The 18179-nt window shown below is 44.3% G+C and overlaps 1 non-coding gene across 1 annotated transcript; it reads right to left on the minus strand.

The window, feature by feature from the left end:
• Positions 1-18061: 18061 nt before the first annotated feature.
• On the minus strand, positions 18062-18179 carry LOC127223761 (U5 spliceosomal RNA). The gene has a single exon (XR_007834646.1). It is a non-coding gene; the product is annotated as a U5 spliceosomal RNA (small nuclear RNA).

Raw genomic sequence — 18179 nt, forward strand, 5'->3', positions numbered from 1 at the left:
AGGAACAGTCAGTGCTCTTAGCCTGCTGAGCATCTCTCTGATAGCCACATTAAAAATAGATACATTTTAATTTAGCTTTTTTTTAAAAAAAAAAAAAATAGGCTTGTTCTTGAATGAGAATGACCTAGAAATTGCTGCTATATTAAAGATTTGGGAATGGGGGGATGGGCCAATCCCTTGGATGTTTCCATGAGATAGGTACTCACTCTGGAATGAAATAATAGAATGTCAAGGATACATTTGTTGTCGTCCCCCCCTTTTAATTTAATTTAATTTTTTTTTTTTTATTTTTGGTTGTGAGCCTAGCCTTAGACATCTGAGCTATCCTTCCAGCCTGTCCCTTTTTGTTTTGTTTTATTTGTTGGATTTGTTTTTGACACAAGGTTTCTCTGTGTAGCTTTTGGAGCCTGTCCTGGAACTTGCCTGCACTCAAACTCATGGAGTGCTGGGATTAAAGGCATGTGCCATCCCCGCCCAGTCCCCCCTTTTTTTTTTTTTTTTTTTTTTTTTTTTTTTGCCAATGTGTGCTTTGATGTGCACAATATTGTGTTACAGCTGGTGAGGGGTTGGGTCAGGCATTACACCTGCTGCAGGAGTCAGGATTGAGGAGAAGCCTGTTGTCGCCCGCTAGCCACATGTCATGGAGCAGAGCTGTTGCTGTATCCTGGCCCTGGGCTGGAGTCCCTATGTGGCTCCTGGTTGAGTCCTTTTCCTTTTTTTTTTTTTCAAGATTTATTTATGTATTCTGTAGTACTCTGCCTGTATATGTCCCTGCAGGCCTGAAGAGGGCGTCAGATCTCATTATAGATGGTTGTGAGCCACCTTCTGGTTGCTGGGAATTGAACTCAGGACCTGTGGAAGACATCCAGTGCTCTCAACCAATAAGCCCCAGCCCCGAGTTCTCTTTCTTTTACTGAGTTCCTGCTTTCTTATAGAACCCAGGATCATCAGCCCACAATAGGCTAGACCCTACCCCATAAATCACTAGTTAAGAAAATGCTCTACAGGTTAACCCACAGCATGATCTCATGGAGGCATTTTCTCAATTGAGGGTTCCGCCTCTCAGATGGCTCTAGTTTGTGTCAAGTTGACATAAATGTAGCCAGCACAGTAATCTATAAGAAGCTTTTTAAATTCTTAAGCTCCAGTATATTTATTATCCCTTCTCTGGCTTTGGGTATGAAACTCCAGTATGAAATGGAAATTTTCTTTTTCGAGACAGGAATTGATTTTCTTAATTTATGTAGATAAGAGCTTTGCATATGTCTGTGCATGTGTGCCTGGTGCCAGTGAAAGCCAGAACAGGGTAGGGTGTCAGATCCTCTGGAACAGAAGTTACATACAGTTGTGAGGTGCATTATGGGAATTAGACCTGGTCCTCGGCAAGACAGCTGGTTCTCTTCTAAGCCATCTTTCCAGCACGTGTGTGTGTGTGTGTGTGTGTGTGTGTGTGTGTGTGTGCACGCACACACACACACACACACACGTTCTCCCTCTATATAGCCCAAACAAAGAGACAAAGCATGGAACTTCCCACTTCCCTGACCTCTTACCTTTTGAATAATAGGATAATGGGACTACAGGCATTCACCACCATGGCTAGTAGAACCTTTTTTCAAACATGAATTACTAGGTGTTATTACTAACCCATTTCACGGGCACAGAAAAGCCAAGGAACTTGTCACATCCCTTTGTATCCCCAACTCTGGATGGAGACATGTAGCTAGAAGGAGACTTTAAGGAGAAAATAATGGGCTGGGGATATAGCTCAGCTGGAAGAGTACTTGCCTGACAAACTCCAGGTCTTGGGTTCAATTCCTAATACCTTAAGAACAAAAGCCAGCAGCCAGTTGTGGCCCATCCTTGTACAGAGGCAGGAGGATTAGGAATTCAAGATCTTTTTCAGCTGCAATGAGTTGAGAACAGTCCAGGCTAAGTGAGACCATGTCGATAATAATAAAAGTAAAGCCTGCCTAAGAAATGTAATTGGTTATTTCCTGTCCCAACTGCCTGTTCCCAAATACCTGGCAGCCATTTCCCATATTACCACACAGAGGTTTATATTAGTTATAAATGCTCAATCGATAGCTCAGGCTTGTTACCAACTAGCTCTTACATGTAAATTAACCCATTTCTATTAATCTGTGTACTGCCACATGGCTTGTGGTTTTACCTGCCCTGGGTGGCTCACTGGTGTCTCTCATTCCACCCTCTTTCTTTCCATCATTCTTAGTTTAGCTTTCCTGCCTAACTTTTTGCCCAGCTCACGGGCTTCCAGCTTTTTATTAATCAATGAGAATGATACATACTCATAACCGGTAGTAAAAGATTGTTCCATAGCAAATAAAGGTTGGCATAATGGTCTATTCGCCCTATCAGTGTTTTCCACGGTGGTCCTTTGGTCATTAATCATTCACCGGTGAGAGTTGTATGTTTTTCATTCACCTGAAAAGGTAGCCAAAGCAAAAATCCTGAACAAGGTGTCTTCTGGTTCTGCTTTTGTGTGATGTATGTTCATGCAGTGTGCACATGCATGTGGAAATCAGTGTTAGATGTCTTCCTCAATAGCTCTCCACCTCTCTCACTGAACCTAGAGCTCACCAATTTGTCTAGACTGGCTGGCCAATGAGCTCCAGGGAACCGACTTACGAAAGAAAGCTTTTCATTGGGGGCTTGCTTACAATTTCAGAGACTTAGTTCATTATCAGCATGGCAGGGAGCAGCCTGGCAGCATGCAGAAAGGTACTGGAACAGTAACTGAGTTTACATCCTGATCTTCCTGATCCCTAGGTAGAGACAGTTGGGTCTCTGTGAGTTCGAGGCCAACCTGGTCTACAGGTCGAGTTCCAGGACAGGTTCCAAAGCTACATAGAAAAACCCTGTCTCAAAAAAACAAAACACTTCCTGACAACCATGCCCCCTGGTTGGGGTGGGTTAAGGCTGCTTACTGAGCAAACACAAGGATCTAAGTTTGAATCCTGAGCACCCACACGAAAAGCTAGATGTCTATAACTCTTTGGTGGACCACAGAGATTACTGGGGACTGATGGCCAGCCTAATTTGCTTTTGATGAGAGACCCTGTCTGGAGGGAATAAAATGGAGTTTGACAGAGGAAAATGCCCAGCATCCTCCCACAGCCTATGGGGTGAACACGGGGACCAGCATCTACCACATGTATGCATATCCCAAAACGTATGCACATCCCTTACACAGGAGTATACTTCTCTCTACCTACACAAAACAAAAGAAGTTAGATGGTTCAAAATACTCATTCAAAAAAAATATTTGTTTGTTTTTCAAGATAGGATTTCTCTGTGTAGCCCTGGCTGTCTTTGTAGCCCTGTTGCTCTGTAGACCAGACTGATCTGGAACTCCCAGAAACCCACCCACCTCTGCCACCCAAAGTGCTGGGATTAACTGTGTGTACCACCACCTGGCAAATCTTTTTTTTTTTTTTTTAATCTAAACTTATCAAATTTTCCTAATCACTAAAGGTTAAGGACTTGAATTTTGAGTTGATCCCTTCTGTTCTTTGTCAATAAAAACCTCCACCGTTTAATTGGCATACTCCCAAGATGAAAAAGGGACCCAGTTTGGGTACAAATATTGGTACCAACTTTTTTGCTCAGCCCTGTGGAATACTTTTTTGTTTTTATGAACTAAAGTGTTGTCATTCTAGATTTGAAAATCTAAGACCTGTTACCCAGGAGGCAGAGGCAGGCAGATCTCTGAGTTTGAGGCCAGCCTGGACTACAGAGCAAGTTCCAGGACAGCCAGGACTGTTATAAGGAGAAACCCTGTCTTGAAAAACAAAAACAGAACAGAAAAAAAAGAGACTTGCTGTCTTGCTGTGTAGCCTGATGGGGATTGCTGGTGTGGACCACCACACCTGGCAAGAGCTTTTCTTGTTTGATGAGCCCCATGAAGTGGAAATAAGGACCTTAGTGTAGAAATGAGGACCGTCAAGGAGGCTCTGGTTCACCTGCCTTAATCCACAGCCTGTTAGTCAGCAAATATGTCTTTCCTTCCTTGCCAACAATGTGTGGAATGTACTTGGTTCCTTATCTCAAGAGGAAAAAACCCAAGTACAGGATGTCTCCATGGTATTTGCAAGGATCTGTATCTTAAAATGGGAAAGTCAAATTAAACCATAAATAGAGGTTTTGCTTATTTTTATTGTTTATTTTTGAGACAGGGTCTTACTGTGTACTTTTGACTGCCCTGGATGGAACTCATGGATATCTGCCTGCCCCTGCCTCCCTAGTGCTGGGATTAAAGGTGTTCTTCATAAGTAGAATTTTTGTTTTGGTTTGGTTTTCTGAGCCAGTATCTTTCACTTGTCTGGGACTTCTGGGATAGCTGGTATGCACCACCACACCCAGCTAACTATCAAAAATACCATCCTCATGACTAACAAAAACTTCCAGACCACAGACCACTCCAATAACCTATAAAGTACTGTTAGTTTCTGTCCGAGGTCTGAATCTTTTGCAATAATCCCATCCCTTCTTTCCCCTGGTTCCTCCCTTCCAATTAGAGCATTGTATGGACGCTTATACTATTTCAGTTTGTATTTCTGTAGTCATTGGAATAAAAGTATTTCTGATGTTACTTTTCCTATGCTTGTTTGGATAGGGTCTTGTGTATCCCAGGCTAGCTTCCAACTCTCTAGAAGGCTTGCTTCTACCTGCTCTTCTTACACCACTTTCTGAGTGCTGGGATTGCAGGAATGTGGCACTACACCAGATGCACGATGCAGTGCTGGGTACCCAAGCGAGGGCTACTAAGCTAGGAAGGAACTGAGTCACATCCCCACCCCACATAGGACTTTTATGCCAATGACACTTCATTGTTTTTTGCAATTTCTTCATATTTGGGATGCAGCACATGCTACAACACTAGGGGAAAGTTATGCTTTACTGCGGGGATCATTTATTTCTCTTTTGTTTAGGGAAAAAGGGGTAAGAAATGAAGTACTTAAGTGCAAAGGCACAATAGCTTGTGAAAAGGAGCGCTTTACTGCAATGAATATATTGCCACCAGGTGGTGCCAGCCCGCCCTGGCTTGGCACTTCCAAATTGATGTTAGTTACCTGCAGGATTTGCTGCGGCTAAATTTGCATGAAGAATTAAAAATAGCCTGGCCTATCTGATTGGCAGGGACCCAGGAGCTTGACAGCAGACTCAGTTGGCGCGGCTATGAAAAACAAGTGCTCCATAGAGATTTGGAAGGAACACAAAAATGTATAACTCTGGTAGAGAACAGTTTGGCAATATCTTAGCAAATCTACATATGCATTCAGCCTGTGACCTGGTAGCTCATGCCATTTACCCTGAAGATATATCTCTAACAGTATGAATATACGTATTCACAAAAGTATTTGATTGCAGCATGATTGTGCATGCTAGAAACTATTCTAAAATGTCCGAGGCACAGAATATTGGTTTAATAAATCACAATGAATGAAATACAACAACTGTAAAAAAAAAAAAAGGGGGGGGGCTGGCCCCACCAAGCTGTTCCTTGGAGACTCCTCAGAGATAAACTCCTGGGACATCCTGTCCTGAGAGAGCCAGCCTCTAGGACCCAACTGACCACAAGCAGAGTGACTCATTCCTGCCTTAACCAACAGAGGCTCCAAGACCTGCTGAAAATACGAGACCTTTGCCACTGCTCCTTCCATCAGTGACCCACAGACTTGCTCTGCCATATAGGGCTGTTGGCTGGCACTCCAAGAGTCCTCCAAGAACTTTCCAACAGGAACACCGGCAATCTTTCTGTCGGCACCTCTCAGCAATGCACCCCAAAGCTTGCTTGAAGACTTAGAATCATAGAGCACTACCAGTCTCTTTTGGTTGGCATGAGCGAGGGTTGCAGAGGTCTTACTGTCCAATTCAAATTGCTTTTCTTTAGTGGCAAATACTTACCCTTGCTATCTTTTAGCTGTCTGCCCACTCCATTCACTGTGAGCAAGATGGGAACCTGATCAGAGACAGAGACGGGCTCCACTCACTGAGTGCATCATAGGCACTTGAGAGAGAGGCTGGTTCCGGAGCATTATGGGTCCTGATGAACCATGGAACCTTGACTGGATTCCATCACTTGATATGGATTCCATATCACAGGATTAAGAGGAGACGTATAAAATGGAAAAACTGATTCATTTGCGGTTTGCTACTAAGCTATTAGCATGGTTGAAAGCAATTTAAGATGCATCCTTCCTCAAAATTCAGTAACTGAAACTCTAAGGGGAGCTGAGTTCTAACTATGGCCCTGGACAGAGACAGGGCATTCTAAATTATCCAAAAGATCATAAGATTACTTCTAGCTGGAAGTTTTCAGATAAAAGAGTCATAACATTGTCCCCTCCCTTCATAGTCGAGTCAATCCAGGACTGGGTGTGGTGGTGCCTGCCTGCAAACAAGAGCTAGGGAGGCTGAGGCAAGAGAGTCTCTACAGTCTCATTCTCTACACAAATTTGGGGCCAGCCTAAGTCACACGATGTCCTTTCTCAAAAAAGCGAAAGTTAGCTGATAGTGCCTGACTGTTAGTGACTTTTCCCACTTGGAGAAGTGGTGTGGCCTGAGGCCTTAGTCCTACTGAGATGCTTCTGATGGCTAACTTATCCACCATCATAGAGTCCTCATCTAGTAGATGATGGAAACAGAAGCAAACACCCACAGCTAAACACTGAGCTGAACTGGAATCCAGATGCAGAGAGGGAGGACAAGACCAGGTTACAGAAACCCACAGTGACAGCTGACCTGAACAAGGAGGAACTAATGGGCTCCCAAACTGAAAGCTGGGAAACCAGCATGGGACTGACTCAGACCCCCTGCATATGGGTCTCAGTTAGAAGGCCTGGGCAATCTAAGGGGCCTCTGACAGTGGAACCAGGATGTATCCCTGGTGCATGAAAGGACTTTGGGAGCACATTCCCCATGGAGGGATACTCCCTTAGCCTAGAGGCAGGAGGAAGGGCCTAGGCTTTACTCCAAATGACTTGACAGATTTTGTTGATCCCTCCTGGAAGGCATCACCCTCCCTGTGGAGTGGGAGGGAGTGGGGATGGGATGGGAGAGTGGTCAGGGGGCATGGCGGGGAGGGAGAGAGGGAAGGAGGGAGGAAAAGGGAACTGGTATCGATATGTAAAATACGGGGAAAAAAAAACTTTCTTAAGAATGCCTGGATAGGGATGGACAGCTCTTCCAGGGGTCCTGGCTCGCAACTGTCTGTAATTCTAGTATCAGGGTATCTGATGTGTCTTTGTTAGGCACTGCAAGCCCGTGGTACACAGACTTATATGCATAGGGAAATTGTATATATGGGGAATGAAAAGATTTGCATTGTCAGATGTGGCACCTATCTGTAATCCCAGCGCTCAGAAGGCAGGGACAGGCAGTTATTTGTCATTTTGAGGCCAGCTTGGTCTATATAGCGAGTTTCTGAACAGCCAGAGTTACATAGTGAGACTCTATCTCAAAAACAAAGCAAAACAAGACAAAAAAAAAAAAAAAAAAAAAAAACCCTCAAAAAAAACCATTAGCCAGCTGGGTGTTGGTGGCCCATGCCTTTAAATCCCAGCACTTGGGAGGCAGAGGCAGGTAGATCTGTGTAGACCGCCTGGTCTACAGAGTGAGTTCCAGGACAGGCTCCAAAGCAATACAGAGAAACAAAAAAACAAACAAAAAAATTAGTCATTGGTAACCTAACTCTTTGATAGGGAAAACAAAACAGAACATTTCTCACACCCACAATAGTTACAATTTATAGGAGGGATAGGACAAAGTTAGATAATGCTCACAAAAGGATGGAGCTGTGCTGCCTCCCCCAACCCCTCCCAGAGTGAAAGTGAGGGGAAGGTTTTGGGGGGTGGGCTCTGTTGCATACTCCTGGTTCCCAAGCATCAGGAGTTTTGGGGGCAGTTTTTGCTCTCAGCATGAGACTGTTGTAGAAATCTGGAGAAGTAGCTTCAGATCCTTTGTTTTAAGGGTCCCCATTTTAAGAAGGTCAAATTGGTTCAAGGCCAGCAGTAGCGCTGGGATATGCTTTAATCGAAGCCTGAGACAGTGTGCAGGTTCTGGAGAAGACAGCTTGCAGTATTAGATTTTAATGGGGGAGGAGAGAGGAGCAGAGAAAGAGAAAGTTGGAGTGTGTGTGTTTATGTATGAATCTGTTGGAGATCCAGAGTCCTGGAAAACCGGATATGTTGAGCCATATCCCCATTTCTCAAGTAATTGCTTGGGGATCTATCTGGAACCTGTCTTTATTAACAGGCTTTGACTAGAATGAACAGTCAAGTTTCCTGGCAGCGTTGAGGATTTTCAGGGAGGCTTTTAAAGCCATCATTTAGGGCCAGCCCAGGGACATGCCTTAACTCGCCAGAAGCCAAGCAAGATTCTTTGTCATCAAGTCTTTGGTGGGTGTGTGTCTGTGAAGGTTAACCTCTGGTGGTGTTCCTCAGGAACTGTTCACATTGTTTTTTGAGACAGGGTCTCTCACTGGGACCTGGCATGCACAGATTAGCTCAGTCTGGATGGCCAGCGACCTAGGGACTCACTCACACATCTCTTCTCCAATGCTGGGATTATAAGCACACCTAATGCCCAGTTTTTACCTGAATGTTGGGGGTTGATCTCGGGTCCCCAAGCACTTCACATATTGAGGTCTCTTTGCAAGGAGACTTTATCACATGGCATTTCATGGGAGTAAAGCAGTTTTACCTTAGTAACTTAGAACAAGTGAGTAACTTGCACTGCAACAGCTGAAGATATGCATGGAATTTAGATGCCTTGGGAAGAATTTTCTTTTCTTTTCCTTTCCTTCCTTGACAGAATTTTTCTGGCTATCCGGGAACCTGCTTTGTAGACCAGGCTGGCCTCAAACTCATTGAGATCTGCCTGCCTTTGCCACTTAAGTGCTGGGATTAAAGATGTGAGATACCACTGCCTGGCAAGATTTTTCTTTTCTTTTCTCCCTTCCTCCCTTTCTCTTGTGTGTGTTGTTCTGAGAAAGAGTCTCACCAGCCCACACCCATCTCAAATTCACTATGTGGCAGAGGATGACCCAGAACATCTGATCCCCCGTCTCCACCTCTCAAGTGGGACTGTAGACATACTTCAAACCACTTCTGGTTTTGTGTGGGGCTGGGGATCAAATCCAGGGCTTTGCACATATGATACTAACTTAGCTGATTCTCCAAGCCTTCTGGGAAGCATCCATACAAGTTGCTGGCCACCCAGATCCAGGGAAACAGGGCTTGGGAGGAGGCTCAGTGTGAAACAGCCTGCTTGGGAAATACTTAAGGAAATATGCCAGTTGTGGTGGGAAGATGTAGCCTAGCACTGATGTCAGTAGCCTGAGGAGTTTACCGCTTTGGGACCTAACTCAGGTCAAGGCGGATCCCTGGCTACACTGCAGACGAGAGCGCCAGGGCAGGCCAGAGTGAAGTAGAGAGTCATGGAGTTTATGAAGTAGAGATAAGAGCTAGTACACACTTCAGATCGAAGTGTGGGTGTTTAAAGAGAATCACACAGGAAAAGGACAGTGCACACCCAAGTATGTGTGGGTTTTCAAGAGAAAATCTTCCCAGTGCCTTTCTGACTTACACTGCTCAAAGGAAGCAATTTATATGGTTTAAAAATGAAGCAAACTTTAAATATCAGATGAGGAGCTGGAAAGCTGGCTCAGCAGTTAAGAACGTTTATTGCTATTGTTTGTTTATTTATTGCACATATGCCTTTGTGCCAGAAGAGGGCACCAGATCCCATTACAGATGGTTATAAGACATATAGGTGCCTGGAATTGAACTGAGGACCTCTGAAAGAACAGCCAGTGCTCTTAACCACTGAGCCATCTGTCCAGCTCATGTTTGTTTCTTTTCAAGACTGTATAACAGTCCTTGGCTATCCTGGAACTCACTTTATAGACCAGGCTGGCCTTGAACTCACAGAGATCCACTTGCCTTTGCCTCCTGAGTGCTGAGATTATAGTCATGCATTATCATGCTGGGCTTTGTTTTGTCTTTTCTTTTTGAGGCAGTGATCCTCAGGCCACTGATGAGAAGAGGAGGTAGAAAATGGTCAGTTAGATCAGGGACCCCAAAGAAGTTTCCAGAATGTTCTTGCTGGAGGCCAAGAATGAAGGAAGAGAGCTGGGTTTTGTTGATGGGTTATCTCCTAAATGAGTGCTGTTGCGTAAAGGCTATGGTTGACTCTGGCACTGGGTCACCTGACCAGCACATCCCCCTCCTAACACCACACCCTAGTTTCTGCCATAAATGCTTTAGACTAGCAGCTGCATAGTACTAGTGAATAGTACTGAAGGCTCCACCCCCCCCCCCCGGGGCTTCTCTGTGTAACCCTGGCTGTCTTAGAACTCGCTCTGTAAACAAGGCTGTCCTCAAACTCAGAGATCCACCTGCCTTTGCCTCCTGAGTGCTGGGATTAAAGGCGGGCACCACCACCATCCAGCTTGACTCTGAGTGTGTGTGTGTGTGTATGGTGGGGATGGGCAAGACAGGATGGTTTGGGGGGGGGGTAAAACCACAAAGTTGAGACTGACCCTTTTCTGGCTTCAAGACTGGTCTTCTGAAGGTTGTAAAACAGTTCTCCCTTTCCTTCTCCAAACAATGTTTTATGTAGCCTAGACTGGGCTCAAACTTGAGACATAGAGCTTAGGAGAGTCTTGAACTCCTGACCTTCCTGCCTCCCTCCTTCTAAGTGCCAGAATGACAGATGTGCAAGACTTTCTGGTGTCAGGCTGCTGTCTTAGGTTGGGACATGGGATTTTTCATCAGTGAGTGTCTACAGCTTGTTTGTCCTAGGAATCTCCAGCTCTCCATCAAAGGGTATAACCGGCCATGACCAAAGGGGTTACTGGCTATTAACCATGCTATTCATGTCAAAAGGCATCGCCCATTAGTATTTGTACATCTCAATAGGGGTCACAGACAGGGTAGCAATTGCTTGCTGTCTATCTCAGGAAGGATATCATCAGTGCTGGTTCATGCCATTTGTAGGAGGTGAAGCTGACAGATTTCCATTCTGTCCCAGCTGGCTACTGACTTTTTATTCTTCTCTTCCTGCCTAGTACTCTCTACCTAAAGGATGTAGACCTTGAGCTAAAATACAAATTTTTTTCAACAGCAAATTTTGATCACTCGTCTCCCTGGGAGCTATGTCTTTTGGACCTCATAAGATATGCAGGGGCAGCAGCAACAAGCTGTCCCAGAGGAAGCATCCAGATGTGACTTCTCTGAAAGTGAATTCCAGAGTTTCCAAAGCCTTTTACTTCTCACAATGCTTCCTGTGACCTCCCCTAATTTGACTCCATCATGGCCCAATAGACATGTGGAGAATTAATTGCCTTTGAATGGTTAACGAACACCAACATTTTAGGGTCCAGCCGAGCCCTGCATTGATTTGAATATAGTACAGGGGGCAGCTCTTGAGGATTTTTTTTCACGTGCAGATTCAAATGTGTGCACGACTCACATGTATGTGAAAAAACGCTCGAGTCCCGGTTCCACCTGTCAGCTCCGGTAGAATACGAAGCAGGGAGACTTGAGGCTGAGCTGGAAGAGCCATGCAGGGATGCGTTGGGGGTACTGTGTGAGCCTCTGTGTGCTTGCTTGTGTGCATGTGTTGCGTGTGTGTACGTGTGTAAGGGCGGAACTGTTATTCTTCCAGTCTTTGCCAGCCCCACCAGCATTTCTGACGACTTCATTCCACCGCCTGAGAGTAGATCCCCGCCAGACCGGTTCTGAGATGCAGAACCGGAGAAAGACCTGAACCGGAAAGGCACTTCTCACAGGGAAGTTTACTCAATCCAGGCCAGGCAGGGCCCTGGAGTGTGTGTTGCTGGGCGGGGCGGGGCATGGGAGGGTGGAGGCAGCCCTGCCGGCTAGGCGGGGTGCTGGCTAATTGTGGATGGGATGAGGGGAGAAAACAGAAAGGAGATCATGAAAAGCATTACGTAGGACTGGCGGGATGGCTCAGGGGGTCCTGGCCACCTAGTTTCATCCTCAGAACCTACATGCAGGAAGGAGAGAGCTGGCTCCACAAGGTTGTGCAGTGATGCGACATGCACGCGCACACGCGTGCCTGCCGAGGCAGTTTTTAAAAATGGTGTTGAGATTGGGGAACGTACTTTTGGAAGCTGTTGTAAAGAGGAATTTCTTTTCTTGATATCTTGTGCTACCTCTCCTTCTTTTTTGATACATGGTCCTCCATGCAACTCTGACTGGCCTGGACTCGTTATGTAGGTCAGGATAGCTTTGAACTCACAGAGATCTCAGCCTCCAGAGTGTTGGGCTTGTTTTCATTTTGAGGAAGGGATCTCAAGTGGGTCAGACCTTGAATTTTCTGTTACAGATATCAGCCTTGAACTTTCTTTTAAAAGATATTTGTGTGTGTGTTATGTTTGTGCATGCACCCATACACATCCGAGGACAACTTTTGTGGAGTAGGTTCTCTTCCTACCTCTACGTGGGCTCTGGGCGATTGAACAGGTGTAGTCAGGCTTCTGAGCTTTACCCACCGAGTCACTCCACCAGCCTCTACATATCTGCTATTTAAATCACCTGGTTCAGGGGCTATAGAGATGGCTTAGTAAGAGCCCTTCTCACAGAAGATCCAAGTCCAGTTTCCAAGGCCCACAGGCTGGCTCCTTCTCTTACTGCAGTTCCCGGGGATCTGCTGCCCTCTTCTGGGCTTTGTAGGCATCTCACGTACACAGTCTCTACATACTTGTAGGCAAAAACATTGGAATACATAAAATAATAATAAATAAAAAATGGAAATATTTAATTAATTATAAAGTACCTTCATAGGTGTGTCTGTGTCCATACTATTCTTCATAACTGAATGGTTGTTTTAAAATTATTTATGCCGGGCAATGGTGGCATACACCTTTAATCCTAGCACTTGGGAGGCAGAGGCAGGTGGATCTTTGTAAGTTCGAGTCGGGCCTGGTCTACAGAGTGAGTTACAGGATAGGCAGAGCTAAGGAGATATCCTGTCTGGGAAAAAACAAAGCAAGAAAAAAAATTTTAAATAAATACATTTTAAATAAAATTGTTTATATTTTATTTTTGAAACAGGGTTTCTTATGTCCCAAGTTGGTCTCAAACTCAGTATTAGCTGGCTTTGAACCCCTGATATTCCTGGCTCCACCTCCTGAGTACTTGAATTACAGGCATGGACCATGGTGTGCAGATTATTTTTTTTTTTCTTGCTAAAATCTGCCCTTTTAAGTTCTTACTAGGCAAGATTGGTCTGAAGCAGTTGAAGTCTATGTGGTAGTTCATCTTTTGGAATCACCCTATTCTAGGTGTACCAGAGTCCCTGCTTATCTTTAGTAAATGCAGAAAGAAAGCAGGCAATCACAAGTAGCATTTAAATTGAGGATTTATTTTTTCCTGTGTTAATGTTCAGCAAAACAACACCACTAACCCCACCCTTCCCAACTCAAGCAAAAACCCAGCCAGCAATACTTTGGTAAGCTTTTGGGATCCACTCTGTGGATGAGTGGGCTTGGTAGTCACAACCTTCCTGAGACCCATTAGAGCATTGTGTTTCAGTGGCCATAAAATTGTTCACACCCTGAAGTCCAGTGATGGCTCTCATGGGGATAAGCCCTTGGGAAACAATTAAACAAAGCAAAAGAGCGCACACACACACACATACAGGTGAAAGACATTCATTGTAGCGTGATTGGTAAATGTAACAAGCTGGAGGGAGACCAAGTTCTCCACAATAAGCTGATTGTTAAACTAGAGCACGTAGACCGATGGACTTTTACCCAGTCATTGAATGATAATTATGGAGAACGTGTGGAAACATGAAACTATTTATGATTCTGGGGTATACACTTATTAAATAAGAGAACAAAGACCCAGTATGGCAGTGCCTGCTGATAACCCCAACCCTCAAAACTCAAAAGGTGGAGCAGAAAGATGAGTGGGAAGCTAGACTGGGTTCTGGGGCTAGTCTGGGCTACAGAGATAAACTTCCTTCCTTTTTTTTTTTTTTTTTTTTAAGAAGCTCTTTTCTGGTTATTAAAGCTTGAACACCTATGACCAGCAAACTCTCTAATGACATTATATACAAGGTTGTGTAGGTAATTCTGGGCTGGGATCAGTGTAGGTCTCAAAAGTTTCTGGGAACAGTGGAGCCCCATATCAGCCTGAAGCATCATTAGAACACAAGCTTTCTGTGTGCATCCAGCAGCTGTGTAATGAGCCCAAGGCTGCAGGTGCCCTACATGGACATTAAAGAATGTCGGGAGAAGCTTTGACTTAGAGGGGTGCAGGCATGCCTCAGTGGTTATGCACACTGGCTGCTTTCCCAAAGGACCAGGGTTTGATTTCCAGCACCCACACCACAGCTCACGACTGTAACTCCAGCTCCAGAGGATCTGACTTCTTCTGGCCTCCATGGTGCACATATATGCACGCAGGCAAAACATCCGCATGGATAAATCAATCTAAGAAAAGAAAGAATTATAGGACAAGAAAAGGTTCTAGGAAGTTGAGGTTAATTATGATGTTCCATATAGAAAGAAAAAAATGGAATAAAATAAAATAAAAACTGATACCTTAGAAGCCTGAAGATACTTTGTTTTTGTTTTTCTAGATAAGGTTTCTCTGTGTAGCCCTGGCTGTCCTGGAACTCACTCTGTAGAACAGGCTAGTCTTCAACTCATCTACTTCTGCTTCTGAGTGCTGGGATTAAACACATGCATGGCCACCGCAACCTGACTGAAGATACTACTTAGCCTAAGGTCTTTTGCCCATGCCCCACATACCTCCTTTCCTTCCCTATATAAGAATCCCTTCCCTATACCTGGCTTTCTTGAGACAGTCTTTTTTGGGAGGATGTTAGCCTCCTCCATCATCTCTGTGTGTCGGTCCTTGAATAAACCTGATTTCCTACCTGGTAGCTCTTGCCTGCTGAGTATTGGCTTTCTGGGTGAACAGATGCATGTGCTTTGGGCAACAGTAATATTGGATTCTACACATGTCTATACATTGTTGTTTCTTCATGTTAACACCACAGATGCTCTGACAATCTTAATGCTTCAGGGCTTGGAGCAGACCAGTAGGGTAGCGGTGTGAGGCTCTTCATGTTACTTGGACCTGCATGAGATTTGAAACATATTTCCTTTTAGGTTTCTAGAAGTTTCTTATTTCATATTTTTGGATTGCAGTTTAACAGAGGTAACCAAAGCCGTAAAAGACAAAAAACCATGGGTGGAGAGGGAGTTGTATTTCATGCTTGATGTATACATGGCAAACAGCCAGAAAAATGAGTAAGTTTCACACAGGAGGCGTAGAGTTCAGGTTTTTAAAATACCGTCTTTGAGAGAGCCAGGAAAAGCAAGTGAGTAACAGTAATATTTGTTTTGCAGATTTAACTCAGTGCTTCTCTGGTGACACTCTTGCAAATGGAAATTTCTGTCTTGATGTGATTTCCTTTACTAAGAGCTTCTAAGAGCAGTTTCCAGGACTGGGAGTGTGGTTCTGTGGTTGAGGCATGTGCACTTAGCAGGAGCATGGCTCTAGGCTATCCAGGGCCAATTGCATCTGTAACTAACTTCTCACTCCCCTACCCATCCCAGGAGGGACAGACAAGCCTCTAATTGGTTTTTGTTAGGACCTCATGAATGGTGGAAGTCTTCATTCTGCAGAGCAGAATGGCAGCTCCTGTTGGACAGGGGCACATCTGGGTTTTGAGAGAGGGTTGAGGGATCAGAGTACTATGGGGTGGGGAGATTTGCCTGGTAACAGGAGGCTATAGTTTTTTTTTTTTTTTTTCCTCTAAGGATTAAAGCAGAATGTACTTCCTCCCTGTGGTGACTTGGGAGACTGGACTCTCTTGTTTGTAGAATCTTTTAGCTGTGTTTGGGCTCCAACTGCTTCTTTAACTTTTCAGTCTGTTAGATTAATCTATTTGGTTTGGTCTTATCTCGTTTGGGTCCCACAAAGAACTCAATCCACAGTAATGGCTTCTCATTTCAGTTTACCATATATTAAAAAAAATCTGTGTATTTATGTTACGTGTATGTATATGTATGTGTATCATATGTGTTCAGGAGTTCTTGGAAGTCAGATGAGGGCATAGGATCACCTGGAACTGGATTTACAGGTGGCTGTGAGCCATTGGGATTAGAACCTCAATTTTTGTCTGTTTTTGGACTCAATATATAGACCAGGCTAGAGATCTGCCTGCCTTTGCGTCCAGAGTGCTGGGATTAAAGGTGAGGGACACCATGCTTAGCTACACCCACTTCTTGATGAGAGGAGTACATAGAAGGAGGGAACAGATTGTGGGTGACATCTTTGAATTCTACTCCCACATTAGGTAAAACCTAATTGCAAGAGGAGTGGGGGCAGGGTGAGGTGGCACTTGACATTTGACTAGTTTTGAATAATAGGCTTGGAGCAAAATGGCCTATTTCATTTCCATGTGGAAGGAATGAGTAGTCTGCAGGAGCTTGCAGATCTGTAAGGCCTGCAGATCTACCCCCTTCTGCAGCTCTGAAGCCCTCAGAATGAAATTCCCGGGCTGCTCCTTGGGAGACAGTTGCCCTGTAGAATCAGGCAGACCTGCAGTGACTTTGAACTAGCAGGCACTAAAGCACGGTTGCATTAAGTCATTGAGGTTTTGAGTTTGTCTGGGCAGCACCATTTAACGAGTCCGTCCCTATTACAGCAGGTGGCTTCGTTCCTACTTGCGGACTAGCCCAGGCTCTGTTGCCACGCCCAGTCCAGGTTCCTAGGCTTTGACGCTGCTCAGATTTCTGACTTTGCCCATCTGTGCAGCTGCTCCGTCTTCTCTGGGTTGCCTTGAATAACAAGTTCTAACAGGGAAGTAGCTTCATGAAGTTTTTATAGTTCAAGAAATTTTTAAAGTCGAGAAACAAAAGAGATCTGTAAATCAAGACGCCTTTCAAACACCACCACGTTGGTGGGAACCCCAGGCAGGCAGGTTACAGCACAGTAGGAGACTCTTGGCTTTTGGGTTTGTAGAGGCTACTGGTTTGCTAAATTCAAATATTCTAAAGCCCCCCCCCCATAGCTGAGAGATGGTAGGTTAGATACAAATATGAGCAATGAAGGTCTATTAACGGGACCAAAGATAATTTGGCTCTGGATTTGCAACATTCTAACTCCCCATACCATAGTAAGCCAACCAACTTTGAAGAATTTTAGACATGGCTTTTATGTGGAAACTTCAGCGGAACCTTGCAGCCTGGTGCACCTGCTGTGTTGGGTTTTGACTCTACTAGGACCTGGCAGAGAGAACACAGAGAAAAAAAAAATTCTGTTTTGAGTTTCTGAGACAGAATTTCTGTGTTTTGGAACCTGTCCTGGAACTTGTTCTGTAGACCAGGATGGCCTCGAACTCACAGACATTGGACTCTGCCTCCCTAGTACTGGGACTACAGGTGTGAGCCACCACCAATGCCCCCCCCCTTTTTTTTTTTTTTTTTTTTTTTTTTTTTGCATTTAACGTCTTATCTTTGGTATGGATGTTTTTGGTGTTGATGGGAACCAGAAAGGGGCACCACATCATCTGGAACCTGAGTTTCAAACCTGCGTTGACCTCCTTGAAATTGCTGGGAACTGTAGGTGCCTGTCTTGTTTAAGAGAAACAAGTATTTACAAATAATACAAAGAGTTAATAGATTTACTCAAGTCATATTGTAGAAAGTAAGCTTGGTAAAACAATAACAGCAACAACAAAACACTAGGCTCCTTGCTTCTACTCTTTTAATAATCTCCCTGTTCAAGAGAATCCTAACAAAATAACAAATATATGTGTATATATGTATGTATATATATATATATACACATTTATTGGTTTTCCTTAGTTTACATACAATAACGTACAATAATGTTGTTGATATCACTAACATTTCATGGGTGCAGATTACTTAAGTATTTCGGCCAAGTAATCGCATACTTCCACCCACCAAGAACTGGGAGAGCATTTACTTTCTTCAGCTACCTCCTATACTATAAGCTCACAAGTCTATCCTTTGAACACCATTATTAGCCTTACAAAAGTGTAAGGCCTCAAAAAATTAGTTTAAGACTCAGAATTGTTCCTCTCCACGGAAATCTTTAGTAAAAGGCGAAAGATTTATACGATCTGAAGAGAAACCAGAGTAT

The sequence above is a fragment of the Phodopus roborovskii genome, unplaced genomic scaffold (genome assembly GCF_943737965.1).
Source record: "Phodopus roborovskii unplaced genomic scaffold, PHOROB, whole genome shotgun sequence".
Classification (NCBI taxonomy): Eukaryota; Metazoa; Chordata; class Mammalia; order Rodentia; family Cricetidae; genus Phodopus; species Phodopus roborovskii.